The sequence below is a fragment of the Myotis brandtii genome, unplaced genomic scaffold (assembly GCF_000412655.1).
Source record: "Myotis brandtii unplaced genomic scaffold, ASM41265v1 scaffold160, whole genome shotgun sequence".
NCBI lineage: Eukaryota > Metazoa > Chordata > Mammalia > Chiroptera > Vespertilionidae > Myotis > Myotis brandtii.
The window spans coordinates 2,763,489-2,770,209 of record NW_005355833.1 but is presented as its reverse complement, the minus strand read 5'-3'; the positions used below and the strand labels follow the sequence as shown (position 1 = coordinate 2,770,209).

The 6,721-nt window shown below is 37.9% G+C and overlaps 1 pseudogene; it reads left to right on the top strand.

Moving 5' to 3' along the window:
- Positions 1–1,832: 1,832 nt before the first annotated feature.
- Positions 1,833–2,564, top strand: LOC106725396 (annotated as a pseudogene).
- Positions 2,565–6,721: the final 4,157 nt, after the last annotated feature.

Sequence of the window (6,721 nt, the reverse complement as noted above, 5' to 3'; positions counted from 1 at the left end):
TATACCTATGTTTGCATAACTTATTTTTTAACCAAAAAATGGAATGGAATCATACTGTGTACATTGTTCTATAATTCTCTTTTAAAACTATGTTATCATTAATCACCATTATTACCATCATGAGCATTACTATTTATTGAAATATATTTACTTTTAGGGATGTATCATTACCCCTATTTCCCAGATAAAGAAACTGAGGATAATAGACATTAAATAAATTGTGATCTAGAACAATTTTAACCAGATTTTGTAGAATCCAAACTTAATATATATCAATAAGTGCTTACTTAAAATAGTGGTTTAAAATTAATTGTTCAATTTATTAAAGTTATAAATACAAAATCCTGGTTCAATTATGATATTAATTATTCTCTTATTTTCCTTATAAACATATACAAATTTAATAATTGTTAAAAGGAGCCTGTGTTAATTTTGGTTCCATTTACAAATTTAATTAAATGCTTTAATGCTTCAAAATGAATTTTGAAATTTAATATAGTCAATTTTCTTTTAAAATATTTTAATACCTGATTTACAGAGACCTCTCCAAATTATTTAAGTAATATTTGTAAATTTAATAAGTTAAATATAAATATGATGACTGTAAAATGCCTTTAATTGTTTATAAAATAAGTGCTATTTAATATTAAATGACAAGTTCCAACCAATTATTCAATTATGTGTTATAAGTTAGAATCACAAACCTAGCATGCTAAAGTCTATTAAACATTACAAATACCTTAAGTATCAAACAAAAACAAAATCATTAAAACACAAATATTAATACTGCTCATTAGATTTATCTCTTCATCTTTATAGTTAATTCTAAATATTTTTTAATGAAAACATAATTATCCAGTTCCCATTTGTCTAATGGAGAAGTAGCCTGTATTAGATTATTTTGCCAATAACAATTATAAATCCTAGACAAAATACAGAAATAACTGTGTGAAGGCACTGGAGAGCAACCCAACGTAGGGAAAAGTGGGAAGGATGTTATCCTTGAAGAAGGGAAGCTCACTGGGTGAGGTCCACATTTAATCAGCTTTTCCTCCGAGGGCACTTCATGGTTTACTTCAGTGCCTGGGGAAATACAGTTCAAGCAGAGAGCAGCAGTTTTACTGCTGAGATGAGATGAGAAAGAAGTCAGTTTTGGAAATGATCCAGAGGCACTGGAAATCAAATGGGGGAAATCCCAGGAAGGAAAATGCTACAAAGGAAGGAGATCCAAAATTTTAATATAAAGGTTCCTTTAACCCTTGACTGACTCCTAAATTGTATACACACAGGACAAGACTCCAAGAAACCCAGCAAAAAGAAAAAGGCTAAGGAACTAAGATGAGATTTTTAGCACCTGCCTAGGACTCAGGAGTTTAAGTTTGGTGTTTAAGTCCAACCAAAATAGAGGAGTTTGGTAAAAAGCTTGGGCTTTCTACTGACATTCCAGCAAGGCCTCACCTTAATAGTAAAGACTATATCTGAGGACCAATGGCAAACTGAATATACCTAAGAAAGACTAAAACTGAGCCCCCAAGGATCAAGATGATCTGCCAGTAATTTTCCTGCTGCCATAACAAAACACAATACTCTTTAGAGGAGGATAGCCTAACCCGGAGTTTCTACAACATATTATTCTCAATGACCGATACACAATAAAAACACTATTAGGCCTGCAAAGAAGCAAAAATGCAATTAAGAGGTTAGTAGAAGCAGATCCACAAGTGACTCGTGTTGGAATTACCTGTAAAAGAACTTTAAAACAAATACAATAAATATAATCAAGAACCTATAAGAAAATGTGGACAAATTGGGTGAACAGATAGAGAACCTCAATGGAAAAGTGGGGAACATTTTTAAAAGAACCAGGAGTGGTTCTCATCTCAGGAGTGGGCCAGCAAAACCACACTGCAGCCACGGGGGAGCCTGGATCAATCGCCAATACAAACCAGCCTTCTCTGGGAAAGCTCCAGAGAAATATGATGCCCCAGACTTTAGCAAAGAAGGGACAACTCATTTTAGCCAAGAGCAAGCAGAGACGTCGTGAAAGGACTGCACATCCAACGAGGCTGACCAGCTCATTTTCAAGAGCGCAGTCACCAAGACAACTGCCCATCCTGACAGTGTCGTCAGGCGAGGCGGCAGGAGGAGACCTTGGAGAAGCGCCAGCAGATGAGAGCCTACAGGAGACGGCAGGGGCTCCGGGCCTGCAGCAGTGAAGGAGAACTTTTAAATACTTTCGATGTGACAAACATGATGAAAATAATTGCACCAGGAAGTGCGGGTGAATCCCGGGGCCACGCTGGTCCTGGGTCTCTACACACCAGCCCCCAGCACAGCACAGCACAGCACAGTTTTTAAATTGGGCAGAGATGATCCCAGGAGCAGGTCTCTGTGGCCCACGGCTTCTCTGCAGGCAACCAGTCACCCGTGGAGACATCCAGAGACAGAATCTCAGAGTGAAGAAAGCAAGAGAGAGACTGGCTGTGGCTTTGAGGGAAGACAGGCTGGCCAGGGAGACAAGAGCCAGGAGCCACGAAGAATGTTTTGATTTCATACAAATCTGATTTTATTAAACTTGCTATTATATCTCAAAAAAAAGAACCAGATTGAAAGTCTAGAATTATAGAAATTCTAGATGCATAATCGAAATCTAATCATGAGGATTAGATTCAGAGAACTCAGACTGACGTTCTACAAAATACTTGCCCTATGAACTTTCTTTTTTTTTTTCTATTTTTATTGCCCTATGATCTTTTAAAGTGTCAAAGCCATGTAAGTCAAGCAAAATGAAAATCTGTTTTATAATTCTTGGCATACAGATCCTGTATATTTTTGACTGATTAATACTCATCATAATCATTTATCACCATAATGCATATTATACAGCCATCAAAACTATTTTCAAACATATGTATGTACAAAAGTGTTCATGATGTAATAATTTTTTTAAATATATTTTTATTGATTTAAGAGAGGAAGGGAGAGGAGGAGAGAGAGAGAAATAGTAACAATGAGAGAGAATCATTGATTGGCTGCCTCCTGCATGCCCCGCACTGGGGATTGAGCCCGCAACCGGGCATGTGCCCTGACTGGGAATCAAACCATGACTTTCTGGTTCATAGGTCAATGCTCAATCACTGTGCCACGCCAACCGGGCGATATAATAATATTTTTTTTAAATATATTTTATTGATTTTTTACAGAGAGGAAGGGAGAGGGATAGAGAGTTAGAAACATCGATGAGAGAGAAACATCGATCAGCTGCCTCCTGCATACCTCCTACTGGGGATGTGCCCGCAACCAAGGTACATGCCCTTGACCGGAATCGAACCCGGGACCCTTGAGTCCGCAGGCCGACGCTCTATCCACTGAGCCAAACCAGTTAGGGCGGGCGATATAATAATATTTTTAAAGTGAGATTAAAAACTCAAAACATAAGTTCCTAAGAGTTTTATTTTTTAATCTAACAGCCATTTCATACTATGTACTAGATATGATGATGAAGAGTCCTTTTTTACACAAGAATGCCAGCTAACAAATATAAAAGTAATGATTAAAATTATCATTTTACTACAACTTAAAAAATAATTCACTCTGGCAGGCTCATCAATGGATACCAAAGTCTTTGAATAAAAGGTTGGTGAGGAACCAGCTGTTCACATAGTTCACAAGTTTCACACCACAATTATGAGGGGAAAAACTTACATTGGAGGAATCAGGTTGTCAACACCTTAATTCAATGATCAATCTTATCGTCCTGCATGGCAAGATAGCAAGACATCTGATGCCTCCTGGTGTGATGTAATATGAACAATACAGTATATCTATGAATATTTTTGCCCAAAAAAGTTTAACCTGAGTTTAACTGATTATTTAGATATAATTTTCATTTTATGAGAAATCTAGGGGTAGAGGAACAGGTTACACTGACACCATGAGGAGTCAAATCCAGAAGGGCCCTAGCCAGGTAGCTTGGCCATGGTCGGTAAACTGCGGCTCGCGAGCCACATGCGGCTCTTTGGCCCCTTGAGTGTGGCTCTTTCTAAGCCTTAGGAGTACCCTAATTAAGTTAATAACAATGTACCTACCTATATAGTTTCAGTTAAAAAAATTTGGCTCTCAAAAGAAATTTCAATCGTTGTACTGTTGATATTTGGTTCTGTTGACTAATGAGTTTGCCGACCACTGGTTTGATCCCTGGTCAGGGCATATACAAGAATCAACCAATGAATGCATACATAAGTGGAACACAAATTGATCTCTCTCTCTCTCTCTCTCTCTCTCTTCCTTTCTCTCTCTCTCTCTCTCTCTGTCCCCTTCCTTTCTTTATAAAATCAATAAATTAAAAAAGTTTTAATGTTCTCACAAAAGAAATCAATACATCTTCCAAACAAATCCAGATGGTAGAACACACTGCAGGACAACTGCCCTAGTCTCTTGAAAAAACAGCTCCTGACTGTCCTAGATCTTAAAAGACTTAAAGACATGTAACCATGTTACACTGGTCCTTGGTTGGATTCTGGTTTGAAGAAATTAAATTTTAAATATAGCTTTGGGATAATTAGAAATTTTAAAATATAGACTGGATATTAGATGATATTAAGGAATTATTATTTATTTTGTTAGAAGTGACAATGAGTTGGGATTAAGTAGGAAAATGTTCTTGTTTGGAAATGCTTTAGTAATATATTATTGCTCTCAATTATATCCCTTTTTCCTGGGTAATAATTATATATCCTCACCTCTCCTCCACTCTTGCCCTGCAACTTGCAGGAATTCCTTTAGAAGGAGTCTATTTCCCCACCCTATTGACATCATGCTGGTCTTTGGTCAGTGAAATATAAGCAGAAGTGACATGGGTCTCACACATACTTTTCAAGTAGAAGCATTATGCATGTCTTTAGACTTTATACACATCTCTGAATTTGAAGAAGCCTTGGGAAGGCAGTTCTGGAGTTTCTATAAGTGCCAATGATGGGCTCAGCCCCATGTAGCGTGCTGCCAAAGAGGCAGCAATGTGTGGGACTCCGTGATCTGGCACTGCAGGCTCCCAAGCAAGGTTAGATACACATGGGGACAATCATGAGACAGTGAATGGTAAGGGGACGACAGGTGACCCAATGTAGGCCAAAGGAGGTGAAGGTAGCCTGCCAACAGTCGGGATAGCAAAGCTTCCTTGAAAGAAATGAAATTTACACGAGGCAGGGAAAGGCAATAGGACTTAACTAACCAGACAGAGGGAGGGGTGAATGTCTTAGCTGAGGGAAATGATATGATAGAAAGTGCAAAATCGGGGGGAGCCTGGGTCACTGAGGGAAGGTGGAGACACTTGAGGTGGAAAGACAGTGTTGAGCCACCCTTCATCCAGGATGGCTGGGACACAACAAAGTGACCAAGTTGCACCTAAAAGAAGATCTGTGTAATAGGGACATGAAAAAAGGAGGACAGATGTGGTGTTACCTGTGAGGCAAGTCTGGGACAACTTCCAGAGCAGAGAAAACAGGAGGAGTCTTCTCTGCCAGCCCAGGTGCCAGTATAAAAGAGCTTGGGTTAAGGCAGGGGTGGGCAAACTTTTTGACTCGAGGGCCACAATGGGTTCTTAAACTGGACCGGAGGGCCGGAACAAAAGCATGGATGGAGTGTTTGTGTGAACTAATATAAATTCAAAGTAAACATCATTACATAAAAGGGTATGGTCTTTTTTTTTTTTAGTTTTATTCATTTCAAACGGGCCGGATCGGGCCCGCGGGCCGTAGTTTGCCCAAGGCTGGGTTAAGGTCTGGGCAGAGGGAACCTAAAAGGAAAAATTTTACGGCAGGCTTGAAGGGAGAACCAGTGTGATTGGGAATGTTGCATTCAGACACTTGTGGCAAGCAAACTGTATTATAAGCTAATTCAGTGTGCAATGATTTTGAATGCATATGTGTAAAATGGAGGTTCTCCCCCTCCCCCCGCCCTCACTCACTGTTATCTCCACTCTTTTATCCTAAGTACAAAAATGTAGTCACTTGGTAGGTAAACAGATATTTTCAGCTTATTTTTTTCATCCCTGAAAAAAACAACACTCTAGTGCAAAAGCAAATCAAAAGTATATGTTAGGAAAGTTCAACACTTTTGAAACATGTTGTATTTTATACTGTTCATCTATAGCACTTCACACCAATTTTTAGACTCAGTATTTCAGTACTAATATTGTGTCCAACATATAAGCCACTATTGAGTAAATGAAATGTGGCTGGTCCAAACTGAAATGTGCTGAAAGTGTAAATTATATGCCAATTTCAAAGACAGTATAATAAAAGAACGTAAAATATCTCTTTAATAATTTTACATTCATTATGTATTAAAATGATAATGTTTTGACTGTATTGAGTTAAATAAAACATATTTTTAAATTAATTTTACCTATTTCCTTTTACTTTTTAACAGGACTGTTAGGAAATTATATAGGGGCTTACATTTGTGGCTTGCATTATATTTCTATTGGACAGCGCTTTTTAAAAGCTTCATATTGTCTAGAAATATTGTGATGGAGCAGCTCATACTGCAGTTAATGACATTAACAGGTTCTTGCATGACCAATGGAATGAAAAACTGTTCCAGACATTTCTATTTTCTTGAAGGCTGAGTCGGTGATTTAGTGATAAGTCATCCAAATATCCTGAAACACATGCTCTATTACATGTTTTTAAGAACAGCCATTTATGTGATTAGGATTTCT